Source organism: Chrysemys picta, chromosome 4, assembly GCF_011386835.1.
Source record: "Chrysemys picta bellii isolate R12L10 chromosome 4, ASM1138683v2, whole genome shotgun sequence".
Lineage (NCBI taxonomy): Eukaryota > Metazoa > Chordata > Testudines > Emydidae > Chrysemys > Chrysemys picta.
In genome coordinates, this window is record NC_088794.1 from 44,422,338 (window position 1) to 44,436,657 (window position 14,320).

At 39.8% G+C, this 14,320-nt stretch overlaps 1 protein-coding gene across 1 annotated transcript in view; it reads right to left on the reverse strand.

The window, feature by feature from the left end:
* INSC (INSC spindle orientation adaptor protein) overlaps positions 1-8,236 on the reverse strand; it is a 225,980-nt gene extending 217,744 nt beyond the window's left edge. Inside the window, exon 1 of the mRNA XM_005303302.4 lies at positions 7,992-8,236. The gene's annotated coding sequence lies outside the window, so the exon portion shown is untranslated. The remainder of the gene's footprint in view (positions 1-7,991) is intronic.
* Positions 8,237-14,320: the final 6,084 nt, after the last annotated feature.

The window sequence follows — 14,320 nt, forward strand, 5'->3', positions numbered from 1 at the left end:
TCTCCCTCGTGTTTTTAAGTTGTCACACTAGGCAGCCCTGCAGATTAAGATTTTCCTAAACCAGTCTGTACACTGTCCCAGTCATGAGAGAGTCTGTTGTGAAAGTCACCGAAAGAATCATTAGTAGGGAGCATCAAAAGTGCAAGTCCCAATGGGGAAAGCCAAAGTATGGAATATTGAATGCACAATCTGAGAAAATGAACTCTGACCAGTGGGCTAACCAATGGCTAGATAGTAAAGACAGAAGAAACAATAGAAATACACTTCCACATCAACATCCCTCTAATGATGCAACCAGCAGACCTTGAAGCCACTGACCATTGTACAGTAGCTCCATATCCAGATGCCATTCCAAGAATAGGGAAATCATGATAGTTATTTTAAGATACAGTGCATTGTATGAGAAACAACTGTAAGGATCACATTATATTTTCTCTGAGGTCTGTAAAACATACCTTTACCAATACAGACCTCAGATTCATAGATTCATAGATTCTAGGACTGGAAGGGGCCTCGAGAGGTCATCAAATCCAGTCCCCTGCCCTCATGGCAGGACCAAATACTGTCTAGACCAGGAGTAGGCAACCTATGGCACGCGTGCCGCCTTCGGCACGCGAGCTGATTTTCAGTGGCACTCACAGTGCCCAGGTCCTGGCCACCGGTCCGGAGGGCGCTGCATTTTAATTTAATTTTAAATGAACCTTCTTAAACATTTTAAAAAATGTATTTACTTTACATACAACAATAGTTTAGTTATATATTATAGACTTATAGAAAGAGACCTTCTAAAAACGTTAAAATGTATTACTGGCACGCGAAACCTTAAATTAGAGTGAATAAATGAAGACTCGGCACACCACTTCTGAAAGGTTGCCGAACCCTGGTCTAGACCATCCCTGATAGACATTCCACAACCTCCCTAGGCAATTTATTCCAGTGTTTAACCACCCTGACAGTTAGGAACTTTTTCCTAATGTCCAACCTAAATCTCCCTTGCTGCAGTTTAAGCCCATTGCTTCTTGTTCTATCCTTAGAGGCTAAGGTTAACAAGTTTTCTCCCTCCTCCTTATGACACCCTTTTAGATACCTGAAAACTGCTATCATGTCCCCTCTCAGTCTTCTCTTTTCCAAACTAAACAAACCCAATTCTTTCAGCCTTCCTTCATAGGTCATGTTCTCAAGACCTCTAATCATTCTTGTTGCTCTTCTCTGGACCCTCTCCAATTTCTCCACATCTTTTTGAAATGTGGTGCCCAGAACTGGACACAATACTCCAGTTGAGGCCTAACCAGTGCAGAGTAGAGAGGAAGAATGACTTCTCGTGTCTTGCTCAGAACACACCTGTTAATGCATCCCAGAATCATGTTTGCTTTTTTTGCAACAGCATCACGCTGTTGACTCATATTTAGCTTGTGGTCCACTATAACCCCTAGATCCCTTTCTGCCGTACTCCTTCCTAGACAGTTCTGTATGTGTGAAACTGATTTTTCCTTCCTAAGTGGAGCACTTTGCATTTGTCTTTGTTAAACTTCATCCTGTTTACCTCAGACCATTTCTCCAATTTGTCCAGATCATTTTGAATTATGACCCTGTCCTCCAAAGCAGTTGCAATCCCTCCCAGTTTGGTATCATCTGCAAACTTAATAAGCGTACTTTCTATGCCAATATCTAAGTCGTTAATGAAGATATTGAACAGAGCCGGTCCCAAAACAGACCCCTGTGAAACCCCACTTGTTATGCCTTTCCAGCAGGATTGGGAACCATTAATAACAACTCTCTGAGTATAGTTATCCAGCCAGTTATGCACCCACCTTATAGTAGCCCCATCTAAATTGTATTTGCCTAGTTTATCGATAAGAATATCATGTGAGACCATATCAAATGCCTTACTAAAGTCTAGGTATACCACATCCACAGCTTCTCCCTTATCCACAAGACTCGTTATCCTATCAAAGAAAGCTATCAGATTGGTTTGACACGATTTGTTCTTTACAAATCCATGCTGGCTATTCCCTATCACCTTACCACCTTCAGCCCCAACAGCCATTCATCCCCATACAGAGTTTTGCTCTCACCGCTGTTCTATGCCAGAGGGAAGGAAAAAAGCTACTCCCCTGACTAATTCTGACCCTGGACCTGAAGGTGCAGAGTGAATTTTGACAACCTGTTATAGGCTTGTTTAGAGACTTCTGATCCACTACAGTCTATTTACACATTAAACCCAAGGGGTACCAACATCTCCATCTTTAACCTCACCTCCCTCCAGACACACATGTAAAGGCCAAGGATAATCTAGCCGTCTGGTGTTTTCCGAAGCTTATATTTTCATTTTATTGCCTTATTTAAACAATGTGTTCCAGATCCTGAGCACGTGTACATCAGTACAACTCCACTGACTTCACTAGCACTGTACCAATTTACACTACCTGAGGATTTGGCCCTATAAAAGCCTCCATATATTTCTCCTATTTCCAATCAATTTCTTCTCTTAGTGGCATTTACCAATTGTGATGTTTTGATGACTGATTATTATCATAATTTCACTGTGCAGCATCCTGAATGCTTTGGCAGGGAAGAACTTATTATTAAGTATGGCACAATTTGAGCTAGTGACATGGATTTCAGTTCAGTGTTCTGTAGATGCTAGAGTGAGTGACATGCTATGCTAGGAATGTCTCTTTTGAGCCAAATCATGTCCCGTTTAGAGCTCCATCTTCTCAAACACACTGGGGACAAGGCTCTGGAATTAAGCATGTTTATAGTACATTTTTAAAACCCTGGAAATCATCAGTTAAGTAATTTGTCTCATCGCATACTTCAGTTGTTTCTAAGAGATAAACACAGAAATATGTGCCTCTTACATGCAGGGCTGGCTCCAGGCACCAGCTTAACAAGCAGGTGCTTGGGGCGGCCAAGGGAGAGGGGCGGCACCTGCGGCAATTCGGGGGCGGCAGGTCCCTCACTCCCTCTAGGAGCGAAGGACCTGCCGCCGAACTGCCACCGCCGATCATGGGTGCTAATATTTTTTTTTTTTGCTTGGGGCGGCAGAAATGCTGGAGCCGGCCCTGCTTACATGTGTTTCAGTTTCTTCTCCTTAGTTTTACTACCTGGCTTTTACATAAGCAGAGGAGAAGTTACACTCAAGCACATAACCAGATACAGTACCAGTTGCCACATGTAACCATGGAAACCTACAAAGGAATGTCTTCAAACAGTCACAGAATGTGCTGTTAATCATTTCAAATAAGCTAGAATCTCAGTTCCACTTCTGCTAACAAAAAAACCCACACAGGATACCAAGGAATAAGCATTTGTTTGGGATATTTTTCCCTCATTAGAACATTACATCTACATTAGAACTTTTCTGAATCACTGACGGCAATATTTCCTTTCCTTAAAACGATCTATTTCCAACCACAATTAACTCATTCCAGATACTCAAGAGTAAGTAGTAAATCATTTCATGAAAGTTTGAAGTGTCCAATTACAAAACTAAGATTTATGAATCATATCATTTATGGTATACTCATCAATAAAGATGTCAATAAGGTCCAGGCATTTTAGGATAAGATAGGTGGGTTAGTATAACTTTGTATAATCACCTGAAAAACAGACCCATGATTTGATAAGGTTGAAATAAGACACCAACACTTTGCATTTCTATAGCTCTTTCAAAGAGTTCATTACTAAATTAAGCCTTACAACTTCCATTTCACATAATTATTACTCTCCTTTTACAGAGATGCACAGAGTTATTTACTTCATGTATAACAGTCACCAGCGGGGCAGAGAACAGGAACCAGAATTCCTCACTCCCAGACCAAATCCAAACCAGCCACATTCAGAACCCAAATCCAACTTTTTCAGCTAGTTCACCAGATACTTTTTTTCATCATGATATTGTGATGCAAACAGGCCAGCACAGAAGGGCCATGCATTTCAAAGGCCCATCCCCCAAAGCATATAAGAAAGGCTGAATTTGCAAAACTTTGTGGGCAAAAACATAAACTTGTCAATTTTCCAGATTCATCTATGCTAATTTAAACCCCCACTGATTATATTTTGAGCAATATTCTGGGTTTGGATATATCCATGTTGAAGACAGTGAGAGTCATGCATGTTTAACCAATGGCACTGTCTGGCTTTATATGCTTATGAAGTAGTGCTGCAGTAGAGAGAGGCTTGCAAACAGCTGAGACATAAGTCTGAAAGCCGAGCAGTTCCACTCAGTTCTATCCACATATAAATGAGTTCGTTTGAATAAGATAAAAACCAACACAAGTCTCTCTTTTTAAGGACATAATCCAGCTAACGTTAGTATCTACAGCTACTGTCCAACCCAAGCTCCACAGACTTCACTTACCTGCTGAGGCTACTCACAACTATAGGCTAGAAATACCTTTTTTTCCAGAGGCCATTGAACACAGAATAAGGAAGTAAGACATTTCCAACACTGGGACCGCTATTATCTGTCCAACCTGCTAAGTGCAAGGTCAGTGAACTTCCCCAGACTGTGCACTCACTGCCCTCTCTGGCTCCATGGATTTCCCAGACCCATGGAGCACTCTCTAAGGGGCCCAAGTAACGAGGGATGTTGCTGTGGAGGCATCTGGGCTGCCCCTTCTATGCAGAAGGGTGTAATCCACTTAGAGAAGACCCTCTGCCTTCGCTCCAAAGGTTATGACTGTGCCCAAAAAATGACAATAGTTCACTCTCCATTACAAGTCCTTACAATAGATCTTCACTGGGTTTGAATGAATATGGAGTAAAAATTATTATGAAGTCATCAGGAGGTTTACCTCAGGAGCTGGACCCACATCATTACCACAAAGCAGATAATATATATGCCATAAAATAGATCATAAACGTGTTTACAAATGCTGTAAATAGAGAATTATTCTATCATACAAGTGATTACAAGTACTTCCAAGTTTATCCATGCCCTTACCCCAAAAATGTATACTGAATGCCTGATTATCTCTGGCCTTGACATGGATGCACAGTGGTGGAGAAAAGATAAAAAGGCATCTGCCATTCCCTGTACAAGGGCTAGGGATAATCACATTGAACCTCAGGGGAAACAGACCTTTTCCCTTCATGAATGCCCGCTCAGGATGTATTGGTTAAAGTGGCAGGGTGGGCCATGCCCTCCCTACCATCACCATACACACCAATATTTCTGGCTGGGCATAGCTAGTAGAATAAGGTGCGCCATCCTTCTGCCCTGGGCAGCTCTGGGAGAGATTTTACCTCCTTAGGTATAATCATTCTCAAACTTCCCCAAAGGTAGTGCAGTTCTGCTCCCCTCCCCCTACACACACCCCACTGCAGGACAGTGACGAAATGCCACAGTTTGACTCTATAAGAATATTAGCACCTTAACTATCCTAGAAAATAACCGAAGAGGTTTAAGCTTGAAGGGACACACTTTGCAGAATTTTTCTGGAAGTCTTGTTGCCAATCGAAAGTTATTCTTCATTCCTGTCCAAGTGCTATTTGGAAAAGCAGAACAGAGAGCAAGGCAAAGGTATTTTACACCACCTTTATGCTTCCTGGGAGCCACTCTAACTTGCATCTGGCTACCTATGGCTGTTCCAGATGCCAGAATAGCCAGAGAACAGTAGGCTTCTAGCCATGCTCCCTTTTCAACAGGAACAGCTCCTATGAGTGGGGGGTACCAAGGGGCAATAACACAGTGCCACCACACTGACTCTGGTAGTATCTGAGGATTCCCCATGCATCAGGGGAATTCTTTATGAGCCAGTTCTATATATTTTATGGCTCCTTTGTGCTGGCAGAGCCACAAAGGGACTATAGGAGAATGAAGAATTGGGTCCATTCACTACACTTTAGTGCCTAAGTGCCTGAACAAAAATGTGACAAAGAGAAAGCTGAAGAAATTTGAGGGGGGGCATTCACACTAATATAATTAGTTATGCCAGGTGGCAAATTCAGAATGTCCTGCCTTCCAATACCCTATTTATTCTCAGTCCCGAGGAATGCATGTTTTCACTTTACTTACCTAGTAAATACTTAGGCTTGTAGATGATTCCTATACAGGCAAATTTATGGGAAAAAATGTTCTGTCACTATATTATCTTGGATGTGCTTTCTATGCAATATTCATCAAGCCCATTTTATATCCTGTTTCTCCACCAGAGTTCTCTACTATGTACCAAGCATGTCATTTTTAGCATTCACGGTGAATGAAAAGTAAAAATTCACGGCAATGGTTGTAAAAAAAATCAAAGACTGAGCAAGCTGACCATTTGATTTTTCATTGAAATAAAATGTGCCAATGGAAGTTCTGCACCACGTTATTTAATATTGTCTTCTGAACATAGCACCTCATCATTCAGCTTTATCTTGGGACAATATTCGCATACAACCTTACCTTATACAATGCTACCACATGTGAAAAGCCATACAGCAAAAAATATATATAAAAGAGCAAAACAAAACTTAGAATTCAAAGTAATAAGAACAGATTAAAAATATATATAAAATCTATACAACTGAAATGGAGCATCATGTCATGTACTATTCATTCAGTCCTTCTGAGCGCCATAAAAAATGTAGTTTCTTTTTACAGGTGCAACACAATTCCATTCCCCCAACAAGATGTGTAAAACTTTCAGTTAGACTTTCAGTATGAAAAATAAAATTAAATATCAAAGGAACAGGCACACAGCCTGATCCTGAAAAGACTTTACAAGTGAGTAACTTCACTTACGTGGATAGTCCGTTGATTCTAGTGGGACTAGTCATGCATGCTTAACCATATTCATAAGTCTTTTAAAGATCAGGCCCCAAAACTGCATTTAAAACTATTTTATTGCAAAAAAAATAAAACCTTTTCTCTTATTATTCTAGTGCCTAATGACCTTGGCTCAAATCTGTGTGCCTCAGTTAGCTTTAAAAAAAAAAAAAGTAAATAATAAGGCTGTTTTCATAAGAATGTCTCCAGCTCAGGAGGCTCTCAGTACTAAGGCATTTCCCAACCCCATCTGGAGTTGAACCACATTAAACAAAAAAATATAAAGATAGATATTGCATTACTGTTTTTTTCATTCTGTAAGTCTGTGGAAACTGCCACATATACAGCTAAGGAAAAGTATTCATCCTAGTAATAGCTTTCCCTTTCTAATGGGAAATATTTTCATCACTGTATGCAAATTTTATAAATATAAACATAAGAACCTGATCCTCAGCGAGTATTGACTTCAGAGATATGACACTGTACACAAGTTGAGGCTCTGACTCACAATATATTATAAACTGATGATATATACACATATGATGAATAAGATACAAATGTAGGAATACAAATCTTGTGCAAAGGAGAAAGAAGAAATCTTATGGAGTGATTCACTAGTAAATATCTACTTTTCTAATTTATACTTAGAGCTTATTAAAATTCTGGTGCTTAATGTAGTGCAAGTTTCTCTGATAGAAAGAAACAGTTAAATTAACTAAATTCTATTTTTCAATAGCATTACATTTAACATACTGATTGCTATTAAATCCCCAACAGCAATTAATGTAGTCCAGACAACTCAGAAGGCTATCAACAAATACTGTCATGGCACAATAATTGTTTACTTTAGTTTTCATCAAGTGGATACAAACCAATACAAATTTCTGTTTGTTTCACTTAAATTGCCATTTATCTGTTTTGCTTCTTATGGTCCCACAAAACTTAGTGGGAAGCTGATAATCCACTGTACAGCACTGAAGGGAGGAATCTGATGTACTGTAACTGAAGTTTTCATAAGAAGTTTATGTACTGTATATTTAAACTCAGCTATGTATTAACTTTATTTTTCTAAACAGTGAAAGACTACACATTATAGTTATAGGGCGAACACTAAAACAATTCTAAGACTGCCTAGGCAAACAGTAGAGTTTTATTTCCCTACTAAAATTGTACACAAAAAGAGTAGAAAGTGCTACTTCAATACTTCAAATCAAAGCCAAAAAAGTTAACTCACCAATTTGAGATAGTATATTCAGTAAATCGGATGAACGGCAGAGGTTTTTTTGGTTTTTTTTTTCCCAGAAAACAAAAGTTGCAGAAGAAACAGGCAAAAATAACCAAACTACTGCAAACTAGTGTAAATCCTCTCTCTCTCACTCCCTCCATTCATCTACTTAAATACTGCTAAAGACTAAGAGGACGTTAAAAAAATTGCTCTCAGCAAAGACTACATCCTCTTGTCAGTCAAATGCTGCATAGTTTCAGCTAGGCATCCATCCAAAAAGATGTGGAATTATTCTATTTTTGTCTCCCATTGCAGTGGAAACATTTTTACAGATTTGTGGTGAGGAATTAATTTTTATAGTGGTCAGCTAGTGGGGGAAATGTAATTAAAGACCCTGTTAAACTTAAGTCTGCCCAAAGAGGAGGAGCTGAATACATTTGGAGATAAATAATACCCTTACTACATTAAAGTCTGACACAGAAGTACAATAAAAACTTTCACCCAAGCTAAGAATCCAAAAGAAAACTGTAAGCACTTTTTAATAACAGCAAGGTTGTCATCAGCAATGTGACTATGATATATTTTCAGTGAATGTGGACCTAAATTTTAAAAATGAAATAATTTTGGTAAAAAACTTTTTTGTATGTTTTTACAGAGAAACTTAAATATTTTTATTACCACCCATGCTATGCCTGGTATGTTACTGTTTTTATTCAACACAGGTGTTTCCTTTATAAGTGTTTCACATTTCACCTACTGGCAACTTATAAAATAAACCTTCTAAATCTCTGACTTTGTAAAATTCTATATATGGAAATACATCTTGGATATGATATACTTTGTTCTATTGCATTTAATTTAGTTTTTATTATACTGATATGAAAGTACAGTAGTTTCCTCTGTACATATTCTCCAGAAGCTACTACTATACATTTATATATAGTATCTGGAGGGCTCACCAAACCTGTAAAGATATATGACTTTCCCCTCTAGGCAGCCGTTTTAAATCCATCCGAGTGCCCCAATCCTACAGCAGAATCTACCAGTTTGAACTACTATCCAGGTCTTTATCATTTCCTCCTCTCTGCTCTCTCTGACATCCTCATCTGTTAATTTCTTCTTTCCCATTATTCTGGTTATTTCAACCCCTCTTTGAATTCTTCCATTGACTCCCTCTTTCCATCATATACAGGTCAAGCTTCTTACCTTCACCTTCACAGCTCTGCCTGTCCATATCTATGCTGGTTTCTTATTGAGTCATGACTCTGCTTCACTAATAAGGCTGGTTTTATCTTCCCACTTGGCCTCTTCTCCCACAACCATCTCTGTGCTGTTTTCCATTCTATCCCTTAGGCATAGAAAGCCATTCCTAAATTAGTCTGTAAGGCCACCACCTTCTCTTTCATAACCTTCCTTGGGATACATACAAGAAATTAGCCAGCTGATAACAAATAGGTTCAACTGCTCTCAGGCATAGTTGATGAGTATTTATTTATATTCTTTACTGGCACTAAAAAGATGAGTGCCTATCATCACCCTTGTATGTTATAGCTTGCTCTCTCTCCCCTCACCTGTTTCAGACCCTCAGATATTGAATACTTTGGGGCAGCAACTGTTTCTCATTAGATGTTTGCACAGTGCTCAGCACAAGGGGTCTCCAAGCGGGTTGGAACTTTTGCATACTACTGCATTACCAATAAGAAATAACAACAGATATATTTCTTTAAGATATAATTTTCTTCTTTCAATTTCAGTTATCATATGATGTGGGATGTTGTTTAATGACCGTGATGAGTGAAGAGAGACATATTTTAATATTGGGGGATCAGAGAGAGGAATTATGACAGGCGGTGCATTCATACACACAACCTGAAAAGATGTCCTCAACACAATGTTATCAAAGCACCAGCAGTGGGAATGATTGCTGGACACTCATATTTTGCCCCTTTTGAAACATTTTAGGAATACTGATCTCCAGGCTCTCCTGGCTAGGGTGTAGTTTTGCATGTTCTCATGTGTATTCCCCCTGCCCCAGAAATGAAAGTTACACACAGCTCCCATTCAGATATTTCCCATTCCCAGGGAACTGCTCATTACCAAAGAATGGGTGTGTAGTAGGGCCCCTTAACCCTTGCTGTCAGGATGCAGCTATGCCTCAGTTTTCTCATTGGGTAGTGGTTTTCCTCTTGGTGACTAGGCAGCTTAATTTAGACTTTATGCCTTGGTTGCAAGGTCCACAAATAGTCCTTCCCCCATTGGTGGGGGGGGATTAACCACTCAAAACAGATGTATCAGCACACTACCTCAGGGTGGCACTACTGAGGCATATGTGAGCCCGCCATACCCAACCTCTACCACAATTCTAGCTCTGAGTCCCTAAACAATTAGTAATCATAGAACCATAGGGTTAGAAGGGACCACAAGGGTCATCTAGTCTAACCCCCTGCCAAGATGAAGGCTTTCTTGTGTCTAAACCATTCAAGACACATGGCTATCCAGCCTCCTTTTGAAAACCTTCAGTGAAGGAGTTTCCACAACCTCCCTAGGCAGTCTGTTCCATTGTCCTACTGTTGTTACAGTTAGGAAGTTTTTCCTGAGATTTAATCTAAATCTGCTGTGCTTTAGTTTGAACCCACTGCCTCTTGTCCTGCCCTCTGTGGCAAGAGAGAACAACTTTTCTTGGTCTTTTTATGGCAGCCTTTCAAGTATCATGTCCCTCCTTAATCTCCTCTTTTCTAAACTAAACATACGCAGCTCCTTCAGTCTTTGTTCATATGGCTTGCATTCCATCCCTTTGAACATCTTTGTCCATCAACTACAGCTTCAGAGTTGCCTGCTTCACTCTTCCCAGTCCCCATCCATTGCTATTTCCTATACTTGCTTGCCTGTTGCCCTCTTAGGTCTTCTCTCCATCCTCCTCCTCCTCCTATTCCCTCTCAGTTGGGAGTACCACCACTATGACTGCACCTTGTATCCCACTTCCCAGTAGGCCTTACCACTCACTACTACAATTCCCATCAGCCCCTCTGGGAATTACAACCCAGAGAATGGGTCAGACCTCAGGCACAGACAGTAACAGCAGTGCGAGGCCTTGGACACTTCCTTACAGGGCGGTACTCCCTGTTATAGGACACCTATGTGTACACCTGCATCAGGAGTAATTTCATTTTCTTCATGCTTGCCAGATTCTGATGCCAGTTTTCAAAGGTGATGAAGGATGAACAGCACAATATGGAATACTGTGACTGATACTATTGTAACAATTTAAAAAATAACATTTTTACTTCACTCATACCCATTATACTGACTGACTCTGGAAGGATATGCATTAGGCCTTATTCAGCTGAAGGGACAGCCAGTGCTACTCCCAAAGTATCCAAAGAAATAGCTAGAGCAACAAGAACCAAGTTTGAACAGAAGTGCACAGACTGCCTAGTCATCCAACTGCTGTTACTACTTAACTGAAATGCCACGTACCTTCACTGGAACCCATGCGCTCTCTCTGTATTAGACAATCCAGTATAGACAACAATCTTTAAAAATGCCTTGTTGTGAAAAGCCCGTGTAGCCTATAGGGATGGTGCTTGCTTTTGTTAAATAGAAATGGGCTGAAATGTAAGTAGGGCCTAAATTTGGGCTTGATAATAATAAGGCCTAGTGAATTAAGTAAAGTGAAGTGAGTGGCAAGCTAGAGATAAGTTAGGACATAAACCCAGGTCATGTTGTAAACATGTTTTGGTTCTAAGTGTTGTAGGGGAATTTTTGGATGTATTAGAATACTGGTAACCACAAAATTTGCATTGACACAAATTATAGCTAGAATTATGTTCAATATTAATAGCCAATAAAGAAGAAGAAGAAGATATTTGGGTTTTGGGATACGGAAGATTAAATAGGAGAGCAGAAATATAGATATGGTAAAAGGTAGGCTTAACTAATTAGGAGTATTATTATAATTGACTATAAAAAAGATAGTACACTAATTTTAGATTTGCATGCTCCTCCCCCGTAGAGGTGCCATTAGAAAAAGGATTATATACTCATTCTTCTCATCCATGCACTGATCAACCCTGGATGCACCATTTCATCTCGGAATGCTGTGTATGGTTATATTGTAATGTCTGTTTGCTTTAAACTAATTATTTTATTTTAAAAGAGTCTTTAATTCTATCACTCGTGTCATTCACAGTCTTAAATAACTAACTTAAATTATCTGGAACCACCCCAGAGATTCAAACCTTAAAGAGTTCTGTTTGGTTCTGTTCCTTATCTTTACACTATTAATTGGGAACACATAAATCAGGTTACACCCTAAAACCAATGACTGATAGAGTGTGGCGCTTAAGAAAATTCCCCATCTAGGACCTAATTTAGAAAGTACCATGCCTGCTTCCCAATTTTAATGAGGCAGTGAATTCAGAAACATTAAGAAAACTAGTAAAGCAGGGATCAGCAACCTTTGGCACTCAGCTCGCCAGTGTAAGCACCCTGGCGGGCTGGGCCAGTTTGCTTACCTGCCGCGTCAGCAGGTTTGGCCAATGGCAGCTCCCACTGGCCACGGTTCGCCGCTCCAGGCCAATGGGGGCAGCAGGAAGCGGCAGCCAGCACATCCCTCATCCCGCGCCACTTCCCAGAGCCCCCATTGGCCTGGAGCAGTGAACCGCAGCCAGTGGAAGCCGCGATTGGCTGAACCTGCCGATGCGGCAGGTAAACAAACCGGCCCAGCCCACCAGGGTGCTTACCCTGGCGAGCCGCATGCCAAAGGTTGCCGATTCCTGTAGTAAAGCCATGTGTAGCCCTCAGGATCTGGCCCCACGTCTCTTTTATTCCCCTCACATCTATACACAACCAACTGACAGACAACAGTTACCTTGAATGCCCAATGTTAGTTTGATACCACTATAGATATAATCTGAAATCATCTGTAGAAGTGCACGTCTACATGTTTATCAAGTGAGGAAGGGTGGGGGGGGGCGTAACTGTATTAAAAATATACATTTGTTTTTGTTCCTTTTAAAACAACTAAATGATACCACATGTGAAATTACATGTTTCCAACATTAAATGCATTTAGAGAGACACACCCAATGTTATTTTTTTAAAGCAGTTTAGTCTCAAGAAAATAAATCCCACATATAATTAGACAAGTCAACATACATTGAACAACATTCTTCTTTTTAAATTAGCAATCTTCTCTTAGTACTAAACCATATCTTTGCAGACCATTAATCTAGTAAATTACAGGTTTTGGTTAAAACCGACTCATTTTGTTTCTCAGAAATTTAAGGTCTTCAAAATCTGTAGACAGTTCCCTACAAAGATTTCTTGCAGTAAAAGTTGCAGTTTCAGTTCCTAAAGTTTCCCCAGTTTTAGCTTTATTTATTCACAGTTTGTCTCTTCTTTGCACATTGTAACTGAATGAATTATCCTGACCTCTTTCTTCAACTACACTAGGCAGAACAAAGACCAGTGCAATGCCCTTTACAACCACATGGCTTTCACTTCACTCTCTTCATCCTCTCTCTGAACTACCAGCTCTGTGATCTATCTTCCTCTTCCTGGATCAAAGTACAGCTTACAAACAGTAGTTCATTTTAAAAAATAGTAACCTCCCTGGAGGACCAAACTATGCTCTCAGTTACTCAGGGCCAAATTCATTGAAGCTAGCAGTGTAAATGCTGTGGTATTAAGAAAGTTACACTTTTAAACATTAATAAAGCATATTAATAGTAAGTTATTTTTCCTCTAATGGTTTGCATTTTCCCAGTTATTACTCCAGAGTTTGACCTTTGCACTTGCTGGGGTTTCTGGGTACATGGATGTTGGAATGACCCTGCTCACAGCTTTGGTCATTGCCTAAGGCTGTGAGATGTGGCTGCAAAGACAAAAGGTCATTCTCCGTTTTGGAAGGTGGAGCTCTGAACTTCTGCGTGAAGCTATGGCTAGCTGAAGCTTACAGCAGGTTCTCATTGTTATGTAATGATTAGATAAGACTAATATAGCTGTTTAATTAAATAAAAGCTCTGTCTTAAAAAGAAAAAGAACACAATTGCTGGGAAGAGAGTTGGAATAAGTCCCATACATTTCGTGATATTTTGGCTCTTCTCCTTCTGATCTAGGCTGGAAACTGAAAATATAGAGGCACCTAGAAATGAAAAACAATTAAGGAAAAAATATTATCTAGATTTACTGAAACCTCAGAGAAACTTTGGTTGAAAGCTTTTAGACAAATGCCTGCTTGATTCTTATTTTATTTTATCTGATTTGCTCAACCCTGCTTACAAGCAAGAGATCTACTCTGCCAGCTAAACATTTTCAACAACATTGGTGGGAACAAT